At 46.6% G+C, this 22135-nt stretch overlaps 1 pseudogene; it reads left to right on the top strand.

Annotated features, from left to right (window-relative positions):
- The first annotated feature begins 12579 nt into the window (after positions 1–12579).
- LOC125963960 (cytochrome c oxidase subunit 2-like) lies at positions 12580–14234 on the top strand (annotated as a pseudogene).
- Positions 14235–22135: the final 7901 nt, after the last annotated feature.

The raw sequence follows: 22135 nt of genomic DNA, 5'->3' as shown, positions 1-22135 counted from the left end.
TCCTGATGTACAGATTCTGGAGAAACAAAGGGCGGTCACACCGCAGTCAGCCCATCAGGCTGTCGGGCCACTGGGCAACCCGACCAGCCTGGAAGTGCTCCGTCAGTTGCTGAAAGCAAAACTCTGTCCCTGCTGTGAAGCCAGGCAATTTGGGCCAGAGAGTCAGAGGAGACCGGTAATCAACTCCTCTCTACTCACCTCCTTGGGGTTACAGCAACCCCATCTCCAAACCCAAATCTGACCCTGGAGTGCCAAACTGGGAGTGGCAGGTGGACTCTGCCGCTGCTTCAGCGCCCTCTGGAGGTTGTCTGCAATAATGGCAACTCTCAGCCTTTCCTCCTCCTCCTTCCCTAGTCCTGGGGGATGCCTTGGCCTCCTGCAGCTGCTGGCCTGATTTCATTCTTCTTTCTTCTCCAATTACAATTAAGTGTTTTACAGAGGTTTGGAATATTTTGAAGAAGGAAGATCTTTTAGTCAATACACCTTAACCGTGAGAAGTTGGTTTCAAGAATGAACCTGAAATACTGTATTTGTCTCCTGATGATTCCAAGGAGAGACAGCTCAAGTTTTCTAAATCATAAGAAAAACGAAGTTATAAATATGATATTCTGAGCCAGAGATGAAAAAGCAGTTTTTAGTACCCCCTCCTCTTGTCATATGACTGGGATTTAAATCAATCAGCTGCTACTGGTTTTTAAGTCACATGACCCAACTTTAAATCAATCAGCTGCTTCCCTGTAACTCACATGACTTGGTTTTGAAGAGTAAGAAATGCAGAGGTATAAAAATGATGTTCTGAACAATAAATGGAAAAACATTTTAGAAAATTTTTTTCTTTTCGAATGGACCATTCATTGCATACAGAATAAAGGATTCTCTTGTGGATTTCTTGAACTGTAAACACATACAATGTCTCCGTTGGCTTGACTGACAGTTTTTTGGGGTTTTTTTTGTTGTTGTTAACATCTTTATTGGAGTATAATTGCTTTACCATGTTGTGTTAGCTTCTGCTGTATAACAAAGTGAATCAGCTATTCTATACATATATACCCATATCCCCTCCCTCTTTCGTCTCCCTCCCACCCTCCCTATCCCACCCCTCTAGGTGGTCACAAAGCACTGAGCTGATCTCCCTGTGCTATGCGGCTGCTCCCCACTAGCTATCTATTTTACCTTTGCTAGTGTATATATGTCCATGCCACTCTCTCACTTAATCCCAGCTTACTCTTCCCTCTCCCCATGTCCTTAAGTCCATTCTCTACATCTGCATCTTTATTCCTCTGCAGTGACTCCTGCTAGGGATGGATACTACCTTTTATGCTCAGGGGAAATCCCCTAGTTTGAATATGATTTGAGTTTGGTCCTGTGAAACCATCAGAACTTCCCACCAGAGATAAATGAGGAGATTCTGGCCTTTATTAGTATGCACGATGAACACAGGTGTCCTGGCTGTACTTGCCAACCCTCCTATTTTATCCACCTATTTTTATCCAATTTCCACCCTGTGAGTACTTTTGACCAACCCTGAGCTCAGACTCCTGACCTATTACAGTGACTTTGTCAGTCTTTCTTTTAAAATGGACAGGTAATAAAATGAATTTAACCTAGAAGCAGCAGCTCAGTAAGGGAAATAAAATCACCAGAAGTTATCTAATCACAGCCACAGCCATCCAGGGCTCTGTCTTATCTGCTGGGTCATAAGAATGAGACCTTCCTAAACTTGAAGGTCATCCAATCAAATAAGTAAAGGTGTTGCTCACCTCTGGCTCTTGGAGGGATTGCTAGGCAGTCTACCCAATGTATACTAATGTCAAAACTCTGTCATGGTTTTGAAACACTTATGTTCCAGGAAAGCTTTTTGGGGTGCGTGGGGGAAGGTTTTTTTTTTGACATCAAGCAAAAAATAAATCACCAAGCTCTTTGAGCAAAGGGGTTCTTAAGAGGGCAGTAGAAGGAATTAATGGGCAGAAAAGACGATCTCCTCCAAAGTGAAGGTCGTTTTTCCAAAAGAGTAGGATTTAATCTCAGTTTAAGGAGAACACTTTTAAATAGCTGGGACAGCTCCAAACTGCAGTTTAGGGAATGAGTGCTTCAAGAGAACAGTGCTTTAAAGGTCCTGGCAAGGCAGCAAGAGGATGAAGAGTTGGTTTTGCATAGTTTTGAACACAGGAGTAAAGAAGCAGAGGCATCTCTGACTAAACGGCCCTGAGATCCTATGGCATCAATGCGTCAGTTGCAGCGGGCAGGGGATGGGGGTGGGGATATATTCCTCTCAAAGTCTCCCAGGGCCGTCACCCCTCCCTGCCCCACCCCCTACTCCCTTCACCCTTCCTCCCTCCACTGTTGGGTCCCCAGGGACAGCACTTCTTAAGCTGGAGCGCTCAGGCACCATCTCTGCAGTCTGGATTCTGGAGCCTGGCAAGTTCTGGGACAGGAAGGCAGGTCTTCAAGGCCTCTGGGGTGCATTCAGACTGGAGGGCTGGAGGGGAACTGGAGCTCCGAAGCCCCCTCATGTCCTTGAAGCCGAGGGAGGAACACATCCTCCTAACAGTACTTCTCAGGAGTCAGCGTGCTCCCCACCCGACGGTGATCCATACTCACTTGAGGCATCAAGGACTGCTTCTAACTGGCCCCCTCGATTCCACCTTAAGGGTCCTCACACATGTGTGATAGCGCAGGCCCCGGCTCTCTTTAGTCAGCTGAGGCTAGTGCTGCCGGGGTCCCTCCACTCCCATCCCCCAGCCCCTCCCTCTGGTACTTCATCTAATAGAAGAAAGAGCACAGAAGAATTGGCTGAATCAAGGGACCTGTGAGACTGTGTATGAGTTTGAAGACCAAGAACCTAAGGCACAATTAAATATTATTGGAAACTACTGTAGGGTGTGTGGTGGGAGGTAAGGAGGCTGAGAGGCTGAGTCAATCTGGCGAGTCCAGCCCCAGGACACCACACAGCCCCTGGCCCACCTTCCCTGCCATCAGACAAGGGTTGCTGCAACTCCAGCCAGGACTGTGCATTTCCCCCTCCCTGATTCTCCTCAATAAGAGCAGGTGGCCCCCCTCTGAGGGCAGGGGCAAGACAACGGACCAAGTTCCCATGGACTAAGGTGCTGCTGGAAGCTCTCCCTGAACAGCAGTGCTGGCTTGGAACGAACCCGTACACCTCCAAAGTTGGTCTTGTCCTGCAGGCTTCAATTCAGGTGCCCTGGCTTTAAATCAAACAGCCTCCCCTTTAAGTCAGGTGACCCGACTTTAAGTCACTGTGTGCCCCTCAAGCCTGCAACTTCAAAAGTTGGGAACTTCACTTTCATCCCAGCACCTAACATAGCTGAATGCACACTGCAGTCACCCCCAAGCCTGGCTTAGAGGCAGGGTATAAGATAAGGGGATGGGCGTGCACACATGGTGATGAGGATGTACTTCATGTATCAGAAGGGTCTAGGTACTCTGGGGTACAGCAAGCAGTGCACGATACAGCAGCTCCCTGGCAAAGCTGGTGATGCACTGGGAGAGCAGGCACACCCATGCACGCAGATGTTCCAGGGCGGGGGCTGCAGCACAGCCAGCCAGGAAGGTGTGAAAGCGGAGGATCTGAGCCTTCTTGAGAAAGGCAGACACAGAGGATGGATGAGAAACAAAGACCAGATGAAATACAGATTTGAAAAACACACCCTGCTCTTGAAATTGGGGTGGGGGGCACCCCAGATTTGAGTCCTCTTACTCCCCAGTTGCTAGTGCTTTGGCATTTGCCCAATTATTTATAAAATGTGACTGATAATATCTAACCCATAGAATATTGCATTTGTAGTGGTTTTGCGTGTTTATGTTTCTATAGTGGAATAATCTTTTCTACAAGAAAAATGTATACTATCTGAAATAAATCAAAACCCCTTTTTAAAAAGTACTATATCGGACTTCCCTGGTGGCACAGTGGTTAACAATCTGCCAGCCAAGGCAGGGGACATGGGTTCGAGCCCTGGTCCGGGAAGATCCCACATGGCGTGGAGCAGCTAAGCCCATGCACCACAACTACTGAGCCTGCCTGCCACCTACTGAAGCCCGTGTGCCTAGAGCCGGTGCTCCACAACAAGCGCAGCAAGGGAAGCCACCACAGTGAGAGGCCCGTGCACTGCAACAAAGAGTAGCCCCCGCTCGCCGCAACTAGAGAAAGCCCACGCGTAGTAACGAAGACCCAACGCAGCCAAAAATAAATAAATTATTATTATTATTTTTTAAAGTACTTCTGTACAACTTCTCTGGGAAGAACAGAGAGATGGTGTGGGAGAGTGAGAAAGACCAATATTTAGTGCACATCTCTGATGCAGGTGCTCTGCTGGCTCAGATAGCTTTATTGCCACTTTACAAAGAAGGAAGTAAGCTCAGAGAGGTTTAGTAATTTTCCCAAAGCCAAACAGCTGTTGGGTGGCAGAACCAAGATCTGAACCAAGTCTGTTACCTTCAAAGCCTAAGTCCTCATCACAACAAAACTCAATTAAAAATGACATTTATCGAATTACACTGCAACCTGGTGAGTTCTTGGCACAATCCTGAATAAGAGTGAGAAAGAAAGAAACAGCATTTTCCTACAGTCAACCAAAATTTTTGAAGCAGCTGCTAGATGCCTGGCCCTCTTTGGGGTTCAGCAGTGATCAAGACAGGAAGAGTCCTGCTTTCACGAAGTATGTAGTGCGGAAGAGAGACAGGTGCAACTTGGGTGAGGGATTTCACCTTGCTGGGCCTCTGTTTTCTCATCTGGAAAATGGGACAGGTGTTCCTCATTTTCTGGGATTGTCCAGCCCTCACATTCTCTGATTCCATGAGAAGCATTTGTTTTCCTATTTCTTTAAAATTCAATCAGGCCATGAGCCGTGATGAATGTTGTTAGCTGCTCCCCAAATCACTCTATTCCCACCCTTTCCCTGTGATCAGGTCTTTCCCGAAACATGACTCACAATCAATCAAGTCCCAGAACCTAAGGGGCACCCAGCAGAAAAATTCCAACCCTGGCTTCTCAGGAGCTCTGCGGTCTACCTGGCCAGGTAAACTTAACTCACTTGGCACAAGGTGGCCATCCCTGGTTTCACATCAACATGATCTCGGGCACAAACCTCCTTGTTTTTCAATTTTGTCTTTAAGTTACTTGTTGAAACAACTGCACAAATATGACAAAGATATAAAATCAGGCATCTTCTGCCCCCAGTGCCTACTAATAAATGATTTTCTGCCACTTTAATGATAAAGATAGAACATTTCAACATTCTGCTGCCCTTATTATTTGTCATTTTTGTTGATATTTCTATTGAATACATCTTTCAATATTTTAACAATGGAACATTATTTAGGTTGATCCAGACCCAGCCTTATTATTTGTCATTTTTGTTGATATTTCTATTGAATACATCTTTCAATATTTTAACAATGGAACATTATTTAGGTTGATCCAGACCCAGCCTTTAGTGGTAAAGGTTTTGTTGTTATATTTCTATTATGTTTCCTTTAAAAATCATTATCCTATTTAAATGGATTAAGTCGATTCTATAAGCATTTATCTTATGATATTGATGAAATTCATACATAGAGGGCAGTGGTACAAGTTGATTGGACTTGAGAACCTCTATTAGCACAGTTAAGTATAAATATTATCTGTATGTAAGCCAAAGTACATGCTGAGTGAGATTCTCCGACTCTTTTTCACTGTCAGCCCCTCAAGCCTGTGAGAAATGGAATATTTCTTGCCATCTCAGTAAACAAAGGATGTCACAGTCATCAGCACTTGCAGCCCTTCAATGTCAGCCGGTGGGCCCTGAGGAAACTCAGGGTATGCAGATACAGAATGCAGGCCCCAGAGAGCTGAGGTGAATATCAAAGGAAGGATTTCAGTGAGCCCAGACTCTTGAATCCTCCCATACAAAGAAAAGCGCTAAATTCCTTAACTTGGCATATCTGGTTTTCCTTAGTTAACAATCATCTTTTGATGTTCCCCATTACCTGCGCCAGTCCCCTGCCCTGTCCCCTCCCCCCTGGTACTTTAATTCTGGGAGGAAGGGGCTCAGAGGGACTTGGTTGAATAAGGGCCTGCGAGCCTAGGGATGAGTTTTAAGCCGCTTTCCCCGCAGTCAGGAGGAGAGGCGCTGACGCTCCAGCCGGACCCTGCGTCTCCCTTTCCCAGATTTCCCCTCAGGACGCTCAGGCCGACCCCCTCCCCACGCCCACCAGGCCCCGCGAGCCAGGCCGAGGGCAGGGGCGAGAGGAGGGACCGAAGTTCCCCAGGACCAGATGCTGGAGGCAGCTCTTTCTAAACAGCAGCGGCGGGTGGCAGCGAACCCCTGCCCCTCAGAAGTTGGTCTTGCTCTGCCGCCCCGGCACCGAACCAGGCGGAGGGTCCGCGTCCACTTACCTGGCGCGCGGTCCCAAGGACTGTCGCGGCTTCGGCTGGTGGGGCCCCTACAGAGCCGGCAGCCTCAGTGAGGCCGCCCTCCTCTCGGGCTCCGGGGCAGTTCAGTGACGGCGGAGCGAAGAGACCCAAGCCAGGAGCTCCAACTCTGCGGAAGCGCGGGCTCCATTCTGGGCGCAGAGGGTGGGACGGCTCTGCCCCGAAGCCTTCCGGGAGGGATGGGGTGCGGGGGGAGGGAGCCGCCAGGAGCGCGCAGGCCCCTTTGGGGGTCCTGGAGGGGCGGCCCGCACTGGGGGCCCCGCCCACTGTGACCGCAGCCCAGGCCTTTTTACTGTAATCCTACACAAAAAGTTACAAAGATACAGTCTATAGTAAATATTCAAAAATGATTGTTGCTGTTGTGCTTACTATTCTATTAAACGTGTAAAATCCATAAAACACTTTAAGTTCAAAGTTAAATATGAATTTTTACCTTTCCTTATTATCTCTCTGCTATTCACAATTGTGGTTAATGAATTAGAGACTGCAGCATCACTAGTTAAAAATGAGCTTGTTAAAAAAATGGAATTCAGGCCCACCAGAGCTACTGAATCAGAATCTGCACTTTTACAATCTCCCTAGTGTGCTTGTGTACCCATGAATAGTTGAAAGGTACATTTCTACCTCGAAATGTCTTTTCTGTCTGAGAAATATACACATTTTATCCAGTTTGACATAAATAAAACACTCAAAAATGCATATGCCTGTGTTGAAACCATCATTTTGTAATTTCTTTTCCAGATAAGTATAGTCTCTATACTGGTTTTGTGGATCACATGTCATACTCTTTACTTGTAGTTAGAAATAAGGTATAGAATGTTACTTTGTAAATATATATATATATATAAGTGGATAATTCAAAACACTCTTCTAAATTAAAACCAGTTCTTTTAACTTGTTGTTTTCTTCTTGGGTTACATTATGAACTCTTCCCGTGGCCACATGGACTGTGTACTTTTAATTTCAGGGACTGCTGACATTCCAGGATGTGGCCATAGATTTCTCTCAAGAGGACTGGGAATGCCTGGACCAAGATCAGTGGGAATTGTACAGGGATGTGATGTTAGAGAACTATAGGAACCTGCTCTCCTTGGGTGAGGATACCTTCCTTCCAGAATTCCTTATCCAACCACAGGGTTTAGATCTTTCATTTGTAGAATGTCTCCTGGAATTTTCTGCTTCCTACAGTAGGGTTTCAGGTTGCAACTTTTCAGGAAATATTGGGAGTTTGTGGGTATATTTTATTTTATTATTTTAAAATTGCAACCTCCTTTTTAATATACTTTGTAACTGCTTGGGATGTGTCTATATGAACTGTGTACTATATGCTTCTGTTATAGTCCTTACAATATTTTATTCTCTTATTTTCTGTAACAATTTTCAATGGATTCTTTGGGTTTAAGGTATATTAAAAGGGAGACTGCAATTCTGGGACTTCCCTGGTGATGCAGTGGTTAACAATTTGCCTGCCAATGCAGGGGACATGGGTTCGATCCCTGGTCCGGGAAGATCCCACGTGCCACAGAGCAACTAAGCCAGTGCGCTGCAACTACTGAGCCTATGAGCCAGAACTACTGAATCTGGTGCGCTTTGAGCCGTGCGCCATTTATTTTTTGGAGAATAAAACCACCTCTGAATGATTAAAATTTAGACCAGCTAAGTCAAAATGCTTTATCACCTGTTGTTCTAAAACACTGATCAATGTAACAAGTTAGACTAGGGATAACAGTGTAATCGTATTCTAGACTTCATATCGACAATATGGTTTATGACCTTCATGCTGGATCAGGACATTTCAATGGTATAACTGCTATTAATGGTCTGTTTGTTCAACGATTAAAGTCCCACGTGATCGGAGTTCAGACTGGGTTATCCTGGTTGGTTTCTGTCTATTATAGACTTCTCCCAGTAGGAAAGGACAAGTGAAATACTGCTTACTTTACAAAATGTCTTCAAACTAAATGATGATATAATCTACATTCAATTAATTTATACATACCCTACTGTAGAACAGGGTTTGATACGGTGGCAGAGCCCAGTAATTATGTAAAACTGAAACCTTTATCTGCAGTGGTTCAAGTCCTCTTCCTAAGAATATGTTTATAATCAACATTTTTTCACAAATTACCCAATTTAATTCACCATAGCATTCCTCATATTAACTAAATGGAGAATCCTAGGCTATATACAAATCCAGAAAGGGCCCCAAATCATCAGCCCCTATGGATTATTACAACCCATTGCTGAGGCATTCAAATTATTTATTAAAGAACCACCATGACCATCAACATCATCAACTTATGTATTATTGCCCCAATGCTAGCCTTAACCGTGGCTCTCACAACATTAATTCCTCTTCCCATATCTTATCCATTAATTAATATAAATGTAGGCATACTATTTATATTAGCCATATCAAGCCTAGCCATTTATTCCATCCTCTGATCTAGATGAGCTTCAGATTCAAAATACTCACTCACTGGAGCTCTACGGACAGTAGCACACACAATCTCATATGAAGTCTTGTTAGCAGGTATTCTATTCTCAGTCCTACTGATAAATGGATCACTTACACTTTCAACAGTATTTATTACACAAGAACACCTATGACTAATTTTCTCCTGACTCCTACCCAGAATTTGATTATCTCTGCAGTAGAAGAAATCCAACGAAGCCCCACTTGATTTAACAGAAGTAGAATCAAAACCTGTATTTGGCTTCAATGAAGAAAATGTAGCAGGCCCATTCACCCCATCCTTCCTAGAGAATATGTCAATTTCCTTATAATAAACATTTCCACAACATTCTATGTTTAGGAGCATTCGACAATCCCTATGTGCCAGAATTATATACAGCCCAAGTCATCATTAAAACACATCTAACAATCTCCTTTCTATGAATTCGAGCATCCTACCCACAATTTTGATATGATCAACATATACATCCCTTATAAAAATATTTTTACTACTAACATTAGCCCTATGTATATGAGAGTTTTCACTACCTGTCATCATACCAGGCAACCCACCACAAACTTAAGAAATATGTCTGACAAAAGAGTTACTTTGACAGAGTAAATGATAGAGGTTTAAATGCTCTTATTCCTGGAATTGAATTCTTCCTAAGAATTTTACATTCTCCATGCTACCACTTTACACCACATGCTATATAGTAAGGTTCTCTAAGAAAGCTTCAAGGCCCATACCCCAAAAAAATTGTTGTATATACTTCCTGTACTAATAAACTCTCATTGTTTTTACTATCATTCTACTGACTATTATCTCAGGAAATATAATTGTAGTAACAAGCTCACACTGGTTAATGGTATCCCCATTCTAATAAAAAACATGAACCCATAAGCTACAGAAGCATCCAACAAATATTTTCTAAAACAATCCACCACTTCAATACTACTTATAATGGCTATTATCATTAATCTAATATACTCTGGTCAAAGAACACAATGAATTACACAAATCTTTAATCTAGCAGCATCCACTATCATAGCAATCGTCCTTGTCACAAAAGTAGGACTTTCCGGGCTTCCCTGGTGGCGCAGTGGTTGAGAGTCCGCCTGCCGATGCAGGGGACACGGGTTCGTTCCCTGGTCCGGGAAGATCTCACATGCCGCGGAGCGGCTAGGCCCGTGAGCCATGGCCACTAAGCCTGCGCGTCCGAAGCCTGTGCTCCGCGGCGGGGGAGGCCACAGCAGTGAGAGGCCCGCGTACCGCAAAAAAAAAAAAAAAAAAAAAAAAAAAAAAAAGTGGGACTTTCCCCATTTCACTTCTTATTGCCCGAAGTAACTCAAGGCATTCCATGAAGAGCAGGCCTGATGCTATCAACATGACAAAATTGCACCCCTATCAGTTTTATACCACATGTCACCATCCATCAAACATACTGTTAATCATAGTGATATTATAAATCATAGCTGGAGGCTGAGGCAGACTTAGCCATACTCACCTGCAAAAAATTACACCCTCCTCATCAATTGCCCATATAGGATGAATAACAGCTATTATAACGTATATTCCAATTATAACAATCCTAAACATACTAATTTATATCATAACAACACTATCTTCTTCCTATTTATACCCAGATCATGTACTACAAGAGTATCATTATCACACACATGAGATAAAACACCTCCCATCACAATCCTTATCCACACCATTACAGTGTCATTAGGAGGTTGCCCACCATTATCAGGGTTTGGACCCAAATGAATAATTATCCAAGAGATAACAAAAATGATAACATCATTCTACCAACACTAATGACCATCACAGTACTCAGCAAAGATTTCTACTTGCAGCTAACATACTCCACATCACTAACTATATTCCCTTCAATAAACAACACAAAAATACAAACATACAAAACAAATAACCTTCCTATCATTACTAATCATAATAGCTGTAAGGTCGGATCTTAACAAACGGCACCGCGAAACAGAGGAAAGCTTCAAGTGAGCTTTATTAGGGAGCGCTCCCGAGCGAGGTTCACTGGTCCGAGAGAAAGGGGCCAGAGAAGTCGCACCCGGGCGAGGGCTGGTCAAGACTTTATAGGGGAAGAAGGGAAAGGGGTGTGGTGAATCTGGGAGGGCGCAGGGTATTCCTTATTTGGTGGTCTTTTCGGGTATCCTGGGGGACCGTTGGTCCCGCCCCTCGAAAGGCAGGAAGGCTAGGCTGGGTTCAAAGTCCCCAGGTCATTTCCTGGAACTGGGTGGTCCGGAAAGTCTCCAGGTCAGTTTCTGGAACTGGGTGGTCCGGAGAGTTTCGGTCTGATGCAACCTGTGAATTTGATTGTGTTCCCCTGCCTCGGGCCAGTTGGCCTTACAATAGCCACACGATTACTACCCATAACACCCATTCTATTGGTGCTGGACTAGGAATTTAGGTTAGTTTAGACCAAGAGCTTTCAAAACCCTAAACAAGTACAATTTGCTTAATTTCTAAAAATAAGGACTGCAGGACTTTATCCTACATCAATTGAATGCAAAGCAAACATTGAATGCATAAGCCAAATCCTTACAAGATTGATGAGTTTTAACCCCAGGAAATTTTAGTTAACAGGCAAATCCTCTAGTCAACTGGCTTCAATCCACTTCTGCCTTTGAGAAAGAAAAAAGGCAGGAAAATCATGGGCAGAATTGAAGCTGCTTCTCTGAAGTTACAATTCAATTTGTTGATTCAGCACAGGGTTTGTGAGAAAGAGGGCTCAATCTCTGCCTTTAGATTTACAGTCGAATGCTAGCTCAGTCTTTTTACCTCTGTTCATACACTGCTGATTATTTTCAACAAATCACAAAGATATCAGCATTTTATATTTACTATTTGGTGCTTGAGCTGGAGTAGCAGGCAGCACCTTAAGTATATTAATCCAGGCTGAGCTATGCTAACCTGGAGTGCTACTTGGAGATGCCCAAATCTGTAAGGCAGTCATAACAGTCCCTGCACTTGTAATAATTTTCTTTATAGTTGTACCCATTATGATTGCAGGGTTTGAAAACTGACTTAGGCCACTAATAACTGGGGCACCTGAGGTAGCATTTCCCCAAATAAATCATATAAACTTTTGACTACTTCCCCCATCATTCTTACTCCTACTCATATCACCAATAGTAGAAGCTGGGTCTGGTACAAGTGGAACCATATATTCAGCTCTAGCCAGCAATCTGGCCCACACAGGAGCCTCTGCTGACCTAACCATTTTCTCCTTATATTTAGCAGGTGTCTCTTCAATTCTTGGTGCTATTACTTTTATTACTATAGTCTTTAATACAAAACCAGCAGTCATATCCCAATACCAAACACCAGTATTTGTTTAATCTTCCCCAACTATAGCCATATTACTATAATTACCAGTGTCAGTCCGAGCAGCCAGAATTGCCATACTGTTAAGAGATAGAGATCTAAACACTACTTTCTTTGACCCTGCAGGAGGAGACCAAATCCTATACCAACACCTATTTTGACTCTTTGGTTACCCTGAAGTCTGTATTCATGGCCTACCAGGTTGTTATAATCTCACATATCATTACATACTATTTAGGACGAAAAGTGCCTTTCAGCTATTTGGGAATAGTATGAGTCATGTCCACTGGCTTTTTAGGATTTCTCTTGTGGGCCCATCATATGTTTACCATGGGGATAGCTGTCGACTCAGGAGTATACTTTGCATCAGCTACCACAATTACTTCTATCCCTGCAGGAGTAAAAGTATCTAGCTGATTAGCAACTCTTTTTTAATTTTTTTTTTTTCTTGGCTGCATTGGGTCTTCGTTGCTGCGCGCAGGCTTTCTCTAGTTCTGGTGAGCGGGGGCTACTCTTCATTGCGGTGCACAGCCTTCTCATTGCAGTGGCTTCTCTTGCTGCAGAGCACGGGCTCTGGCACGTGGGCTTCAGTAGTTGAGGCTCTCAGGCTCTAGAGAGCAGGTTCAGTAGTTGTGGCGCACGGGCTTTGTTGCTCCGCAGCATGTGGGATCTTCCCAGACGAGGGCTTGAACCCGTGTCCCCTGAATTGGCAGGTGAATTCTTAACCACTGCGTCACCAGGGAAGTCCCTGATTAGCAACTCTTCACGGAGGTATTATATGACCTCCCACTATATTGTGAGTTTTAGGCTTGATTTTTCTTTTTACAGTAGGTGCTTTGACAGCAATCATCTTAGCCAACTCATCCCCAGACATTGTCCTCCAGGATACACACTATGTAGTAGCACACTTCCATGACGTAATGTCCATGGGAGCAGTCTTCACTATTATAGGAGGCTGCCTACACTGATTCCCACTATTCTCAGGTTATACACTTAACTCAGCATGAGCAAAAATTCACTTCACAAGTATGTTTGTAGTAGTAAATATGACATCCTGCAGCACTTTCTTGGCCTCTCAGGGATGTCACTACGTTAGTCTGAGTACGCTGAGGCACACACAACATGAAATATTTTGTCTTTAGACTCATTCATCTCAGTAGCACCAGTAATGCTAATAACCTTCATACTCTGAAAAGCTTTTGTGTCCAAACAAGAAGTATCAGCAGTGGAAACTGCTACTCCTAACCTAGAATGGTTACATGGATGCCCTCCACCATATACTATGTTTGAAGATCCTACCTACGTAAATGTAAAATAAGGAAGTACTCAAGTCCTTTTCAACCAGTTTCAAGCCAACACCAGAAAAATTATGCCTTTCTCAATAAATGAGATAAAAGTAAAAAGTGATGTCACTTTTTCAAAGTTAAATCATAGGCTAAAATCCTGTATATCTCTAAGGCATATCAATTTCATCTAGGCTCTCAAGATGCAACATCGCCGATTATGGAAGAACTTTTACATTTTCATAATCACACATTAATAGTTATTTTTAAAAGAAGTTCTCTAGTCCTCTATATTATTTCACTAATATTAACAACTAAACTAACTCATATACGTACAATAGATGCACAGGTAGAGAAAATTTGAACAATTTACCAGCCATTATTGTAATCTTAATTGCCCTGTCATCATTGTGAATCCTTTACATGCTACATGAAATCAATAACTCTTCCCAAACCATACAAACTATGGGTCAGTAATGTTACTGAAGCTACAAATACACAGATTATGAAGATTTAAATGTTGACTCCTCTGTAATCGCCACATCAGAGCTAAAACCAGGAGAATAATGACTAATGGAAGTCAACAACCTAGCAGTATAGAGATAGTCATTGAATATTAGTTTCATCTGAAATTGTTGTACACTCCTGAGCTGTTCCTTCTTAGACCTAAAAAGAGCTGCTATCCCAGGACGGCTAAATTAAAGAATCTTAATACCGACAGGGCCAGGCCTATGTTGTGGACAATGATCAGTAGAGGTCATTTTCCTGAGTCCAAAGACAGGACAGAGGGATATGGCTGAGATATGGGGTGAATCTGGAGCCCATGGGGATGCACTGTCCAAGCTCCAGGATAGGAATGGGGCCTCTGGGGTCCCAGGCCACCCACCACGCCCTCCCGAGCAGGATCTTGGCAACATTCCCTGTCAGTGATGAGGCAGCCCTAGCACTTGTCATACCCCAATGCTGTGTCCTATGTGGGTCCCATGCTCTTGGGACCACACCCACACTCTGCAGGTCCATGCTGCAGGGTCCTTTGTGCCTCAGGAGTAGAGACCACACGGCAAGCAGTTCCCTCCCCAACCAGCAGGAGGAGGGAAGGAGAGCAGGGGCACCAGGGGAATCTCACTCAGACAACAACACCCCAGGGGTGCCAGTGGGGCCAGTGATGATGCAGATGAGGCCCAGGCCAAGAGATGGAACCAGAGGACCCAAAAGGCAGCTGGTCAGGTCCTGGCTCATCTGCACCCCAGACACCTTTGTCCCTCATACACCCCCTTCCTCATACACCCTCTCCTTAAATGCAGATTCTTCAGATACAAACAGGCAGAGCTTCAGACTGAAAGTCAGCTCTTCCAAAGTGAGCCATCAGCAAACACTGCAGGATTCCACTCCAGTGGGTGCCCTGGAGTCGACAACTCAGGGACCAAAGTGGACATTGGTGCCGAGTGGGAGGGGAAGGGGAGTGAGACTTTCATGGTTGTGGAAGTTTGGTTTTGCAAGATGAAAAGTTCTAGGAATGGTGGTGATGGCTCCACGAGAAGGTGAATATATCTGATGCCTCAGAAACGTGCACTTAAAATGGTGATGATGGTAAAGGGTATGTGATGTGTGTTTTATTTCACTTAAAATAAATTCATAAAATAATGTCTTGTTAATTGAGATGCCATTTTGACTCCCCTTCATCACAAATGTCAGAGGACCAAACAGTCCCCCACCTAAGGGGACATCATAGTATCTTCACATGGCACATGGGAGACCATTCTTAGTGGGGAGCTAGTCTGTGCTCACCTGGCCTCTGTCCATTGGGACTCAGGCAGTGGTGACCCCCATACATTAGACATATGATATGCTATGATATTAATATGATACCACCAAGTGTTGTCACTCACCAGAACACAGAGCAGCAACCCACTCAAACATGCCCGACCTCATATGAATGTGACAAGATTAAGAGAAGAAAAGGAACCACAGGATAATCAGGGCAACACTCTTAATTCAGATGTTGGAAATCTGAAAGGGGATAAGAAACTCTTCAGGCAAAGAGCAGATATGGGGTCTCCCCGTACATGTGATCCCGACACATGCAGATGCGGTGAGACCCACACAGTCCCCACACCCTATACCTAGGGTCGCCCATCCACACTCACCACGGGGACCCACCTCCCCAGACCCTGCATCTAAAGTCACACGTTCTCACTCACCAGGTGACCCCACCTACCCAGACCCCTCCACCTGGGTCACACGTGCACAGTCGCCAGCATGACCCCCACCTCCCCAGACACCCTCAACTGGGGTCACACATGCACAGTCTCCAGGGTGACCCCACCTCCCAAGACACCCCCACCTGGGGTCACATGTGCACAGTCTCCAGAGTGACCCCACCTCCCCAGACCCTTCACCTTGGTTCACACATGCACAGCCTCCAGGGTGACCCCACCTCCCCAGAACCCCCACACCTGGGGTCACAGGTCCACACTCACCAGGTGACCCCACCTCCCCAGACACTGCACCTGGGGTCACACGTCCCCTTGGTCAGGACACCATGGCTCTGCTGGTGGCTCCCCTACTGTGGAAACAAGCTGGGTCCCTGGGACCTCCTGGGATGGGAAAAAGTGTAAGGTGGGTCTCCTCTCCCCACACTTGTCCCAGAGAAGTCCTCTGGGACAGTTTAACAGTTTTTAAAGCTTTCATGCTAGAGTTGAACACACTACCTTGGTTCTGGCAGGCTCAGTCCTTTCTCGTCTCACTTACATGTTGAGAAAACTCAGAGGACAGCAGGGCTGAAAGACGAGAGGCAGTTCTGGACTCTGCTGAGTAGGGACGGTAGACTGGAAGGAGAGCTCAGCAGCAGCCTCACCTGTTGCCCATCGGCCTTTTGCCCAATCTGTGTGCCCTGCAATCAATTCACCAGCTAAACCTGCCTCCCTACGCACCATGCACGTGCTGGTGAATTGGAATTATTGCCAGGTAGCCCCCCTGCAGATTCTCCACAAGCCCCAGGGAAGGTGAACCTTGCAGGGATTAAGACTAAGGCCCCAACCATAGCACTGACCCTTGGGAGGACCAGGTAACCACACTCAGAAGAGAGGCTGTTACCTAGACAAGCCCACCTCAGCTCCAGACCCAGACATCTAAGCACTGACCTTCAGATGCATGCACGGAGCTTCCCAGTACTGAGGCCAGGCCAGGTCTCTACCCAGGTTCCCATAGTCCTAGCGTACACAGAACACGGTCAGGTCTAAATCTTCTTATTATAGACAACACATGGTCAGCTCTAAACATAATCAGTAGACAGGACATGCAGAGGTCTAAATCTACCGTGTAGACAGAACTTGATCATGTTTAAACTAGCTTAGGGCTGATCTCATAGGAGGTACAGATCACACACATGGGTCTCTCATCTTTGGACACCCACATCAGGAAACTGAACAAAATCGTTGTCATTAAACATTTCAACAGGCAAAACGAAAATGTTACCAATTTCTCTGGCCACCTGATAGTCAGGATCCACGGGTGAGCCACGAACTTCTTAGAGTGCAGGCCAGTCTGCTGCCAGGACAGACAAGAAGTGGCCTGATTCCAGCCTCCCAGGCTTCCAGAAGGAGGCGGCCACACTGGAAGCCCAGGCAGGACAGTCCTGCATGGTCCGGGCCGGGAGATCCCGTCTGTCCATTCCGCTGGCCGATTCCGGGCGGGGCACTCAGGGCCGCTGAGAGCCCTGCACTCAGGTCCTGCTTCCCTGAAGCGTGTGCGGGAGGTGGGGGGGGTGGAGGGGGTGTGTGGCTGATGGCACCTATGGCCTCCGGTCAGATGACCTCACGCCCTGGGGCTGACACCCAGCACGGGCACCGAGCTGTCTTCGATGGGAGACACGGGGAGAGGCTGGGGCACAGAAGCCGTTGGAGAGGAGAACCCACCGCAGAACTCCTTGCACAGTGGCTCATCCCCACCTGGTGACTCGCCTGCCCATCGTGGGCCGCATGCCACCACCCCACCACCCCTGGGTGCAAAGTGCCTGCTCTGTCAAAAGCACAGGGTCTCACATGAAGGAGACCCAGCGGGGACTGTCACCCCCCCCCCACACTCCTGATGCTGTGTTTGGGGAGAATGAACCCCCTTGACTGGGCGATGGGACCCTGTGAGGAAAGAGGTGACACCCGCATTCCAGTTGGGGCCTGGCTGAGAGATGGGAACACAGGAGCCACGTTAAGGGCCTGGAGGCCATGCCAACAGGAGGGGCACACCCAGCCCTGGCCAGACTCTCCAACTGTGACATTGTAGCTTATAGGGGATCCAGGGCAGGTCACTGAATGTAATGGGGGCCTAAGCTGGACACTGAATGGGGCTTAAAGAAGGTGTGAAGCATGTTACTGAGACAGTGACAGTCATTGGAAGACAGACTCTGTGTCAGGACATCCTGCTCCATCCATTTAAATCCCTGAGATCTGTGACCTTTACCTGGCTATGCAGGATTGTTTGAGCAGGTGCGTGCGGACATATGTGGGGCACAATTCAGTCTGCAACCAACTTGCAAGTGGTTCCAGCAAACACACAGGTGTGCACACAGGCAGGTACAGCACACACACAAACACATGCACGTGCACAGCACAAATATATTCACACACTAGCATATGAACACACATGAACGCATATGCCCATGCACACACTAACATGCAAATGCACATACCTATGCACATGCACAGCACATGTATGCAAACAGGCACATGCACACACATAGCACACACACAGGGAATAAAGTGAATACCGTAAAGCATTAATTCCTGAACACAAGTGAAGCTGACATGTATTATTCCCTTTTTCTTAGCTTTGCTGTTTTTCACAATAAAAAGTTTAAGAAAAAAGTTAATGGCAAATGACTTTTGATTCATAGGACTTTCCGATGTTATTCCACAAAAATTATATGACATGAGAAATGAATGTAGATATCACATGTGTTCATTAACAAATGAATGGAGAAGCAAAACATGGTCCATCCATACAAGGGAATGTTATTCAGCCTAAAAGGGAAGGCAATTCTGACACAGGCTGCAGCAGGGATGAACCTTGAGGGCATTATGCTCAGTGATGCAAGCTAGACACAAAAAAACAAACAGTGCTTGATCCACTCATACAAGGCCCATAGAGCAGTCAGAACCATAGAGACAGAAAGCAGGATGGTGGGTGCAGGGGCTCTGGGAGGGAGAATGGGGAGTGAGTGTTTAATGGGCACTGTTTCAGTTTTGCAAGGTGAAAATGTTCTGGAGGACGATGGCGGCCAGGGTTGTACAACAGTGCAAATTACTTCATGACCCTGAAATGTGCACTTAAACATGGTTAAGACAGTAAATTTTATGATATGTGTATCTGACCAAAATTTTTAAAACTTTTTAAAAAACAACAGGAAGTAATCCATGAATACCACAAGATTCACAACTTCACTAACAACCGAGGGATTAAAACCATAAGAAAACTACGGCACACACACCTACCAGAATGGCAGACATGAAGACACAGTATCAAATATCAGCAGGATGTAAAGCAATGGAAAGCCTGGTGCGCAGCGGGCGGCGCAAACACTTCTGAAACAATCAGGCCTCAGAGAGCGAAGTCCGTGCACACAGACCCACAGTGCTCCTCCCAGCTGAACACCACCCCCCCAGCCCTGCACCAGGACACATGGACATGGACTCCGCAGCCACAGGAGCCAAACCTGAAAGAACCTGAAGGCCATCACAAGCGGATGCAGAAATGAACCCTGCACGCTCCTATGAAGGAATATTCCACAGCAACAGAGTACATTTTGTTTAAAGGTAGTAAAACTATAAAAATTATTTTTTAAAAAACCCTATATTCACAAGATGAAAGAATCTCATGGACACGATGCTGAGCCATCAAGAGCAACAAAGCAGCAAGCACGGTCCACCCACTTACGGACTTTCGAACTAGGCAAAGCTGGGCTGCGTTATTTAGGGATGCGTGCCTGGGCGTAAGCTATGAGGACAAGTCACTGACACAACATCAGGAGAACAGCGACCTCACGGTGGGGAGGAGGCTGTGACGAGGGAAGGGCACTCCTGGGTGTCCACTCATCAGGTTCTATTTCTTGATCTTTATGATTATTCTTTACATATGTATAACCTAATCCTTAATATGTACTTACAGCTTATCATTTTTGTTTATTAAAAAGCGGGTATCCCAACAAAGTAGAAGGAGACCTGCTTCTCCCAAGGAAGAAAAGAAATAGTTTCTACCAGTGAAATCTCGACACCATGGCTGCTTCAACCATTAAGCCTGACAACAACTCCCATGAGAGGGGCACCGGGGCCATGACACTCAGAAGGAGGCTCTGGGGCCTCAGTCCTGGGTCACTGCCTCTGAGGAGTCCATGGCACCTGGTCAAAGTGCTCAGTCATTCTGTGCATGACGCTTTTGCCTTGGTTGCTCTGGCAAAGCTCAGCCAGCATCATTGCTGGGAAAGAAAGAAGAAACGTGCAGAAGAGGGAACCGGGCTTCAAGCTGACCCACCTCCTTCTACGGAGATGATGCCACACTCCCTAAGAGAGGACAGCAAGGCCACAGAATCCAGCCTCTCTGCCTGAGGCCTGGCCACACTAGCGCCCCACGCTTCTGATGCCACAGGGAGAATTTCTCAAGGTGCCCTCAGACCACCTGGTTGGACACAATGGGGCTTTCAAACATGCAGGTCCTGTGCGACCCCGCACCTTGGCTGTCAGATTCTGGAGGTGGGCCTGGAAGCCTCCAGTTTTTCACTTTTGATAACAGCTTTATTGAGATTGAATTTCTATACCACACAGTTAACCCATTTTAAGTCTTAAGCTCAGTGGTGTTCTGCATATTCACAGGGTTGTGCAGCCACCAGCATAATCCATTTGACAACATTTCCATCATCTCCCCAAACCCCCACTCTTTAGAGGTCACCCCTCATTTCCCACAGCCCCGGCATCCCCGGTCCACGTTCTGTCTCTGTGGGCTTGCCTGTTCTGGATGTCTCATGTACGTGGAATCCACTAATTGTCTTTTTCTGTCTGGCTTCTCTCACTGAGCATCATGTTTTCGAGGTGCATGTACACCATAGCCTGTGTCAGTGCTTCACTCCTTTTCCATGGCTGAGTAACCCTTAGCCTCTCTGCTTTTAACTCTACAATTAATTGTGTCTCCCTGCCTGCACCGCACAGGGCTGATGAGGATTTCACCTTCCGTCATTCTTGGGGTGTAAGCTGAACTTTGAACCAACACCAAGGGGTCCTGTGAAGAGGCTGAAAGCCCAGCCCCACAGGGTGCACAGTCGCCGTGTGTGACCAGAGCCCAGGAGGAAGGGTTTGATGGGCCTGCCTGTTTATGGGACCAGCGTCCTACAGTCTCATGGGAAACCAACTCACTGGTCAGCGTTCCGTGGGAGGTGCTCCCCACAGTGTCAAGGGGGCAAGACAGACTGGTCAGGGACCACGGTGCTGCCTTCACTTCAGGCCCACTCATACTAACTGTCTAGGTGGAAAGTGCTGAGGCTCCAGGGGAGGGTCCTTCCTGCTTCTTGCAGCTTCTTGGGGACCCAGGCATCCCTGGGCTTCTAGCTTCATCCCTCCCATCTCTGCCTTCATCTTCATGTGGTTTCCCTTCTGTGTCTTTGTCTCCACTCATCATATAAGCACACAGTTACACAGGATTGGGACCACCCTAAGGCCCTTGTCTTACCTACATACACAACCAGGCCCTACTTCCAAATGAGGTTATGTCCTGAGGCCCTGGGGTCAGGACATGGATGTCTCTTTCCCTGGCGGTACACAATCCCCCTTCAGTCTGAGATAACAGTAATGTTGCCCAGGAAACAAGCCAGCCCCTTACCTAAGCCAGCCCCTCGAAGAGGTCTGAGCCTGCCCGGTCTCTTGGAAACTGACTGGGCAGGAGAGTGTGGCTCAGGACCCCAGTGTGAAGGACACCAGGAAGCACCCGTGTGAGGCTCCCCTTCGCAGCTGCAGCACTGGACCAGCTGATGAGGTCCAGCAGGGCAACCCCGAGCTCCTTAGAGGACTCGACCCAGATGGAGTGGGGGCGACAGGCAGCAGTGAGTGGGTGTGTGATGAAGTATACGTGATGGGCCTGCAGTGAGCAGGTGAGCACATCTGTGTGTATGACATCAGGCACACGTGATGGGTCAGCAGTGAGCACACATGTCTGAGATCAGGTGCAGTACACACTCACGTGATCAGGTTCATGTGGCATCTTAGCGGGCAGAGCACCACAGGGCTGCAGTGCTGCCACAGGCTCGAGCCACTGACCCTGCCTGGTGTGGAGCATCCCTCCCCCACCACGTGCCCCAGCAGCTCCCACGTCCGCAACCGCGCAGTGGCTGCACCTGCGCAGAGTACTTCCCCTGGGCAAGTAGTTCTTGAAAAGGGTCACCTCCGTGGTGACGGCGACCTTCCTCTTTTGCAGCTTCAGTGGGGGCCGGCCCTGCCAGTGCCTGCTTGCACCAAGCCATCCGGGCCACAGAGAGCTTGTCCCTGTACCTGAGACCAAACAGAAGGACTTGAGGGGCTGTGCTTTCTCCCATCAGGAGCCTCATATCCAGGGGGGCCAGCGCG

Source organism: Orcinus orca, chromosome 3 (genome assembly GCF_937001465.1).
Source record: "Orcinus orca chromosome 3, mOrcOrc1.1, whole genome shotgun sequence".
Lineage (NCBI taxonomy): Eukaryota > Metazoa > Chordata > Mammalia > Artiodactyla > Delphinidae > Orcinus > Orcinus orca.
Note: the sequence above shows the minus strand (reverse complement) of the source record. Positions and strands in the feature narration are given on the sequence as shown.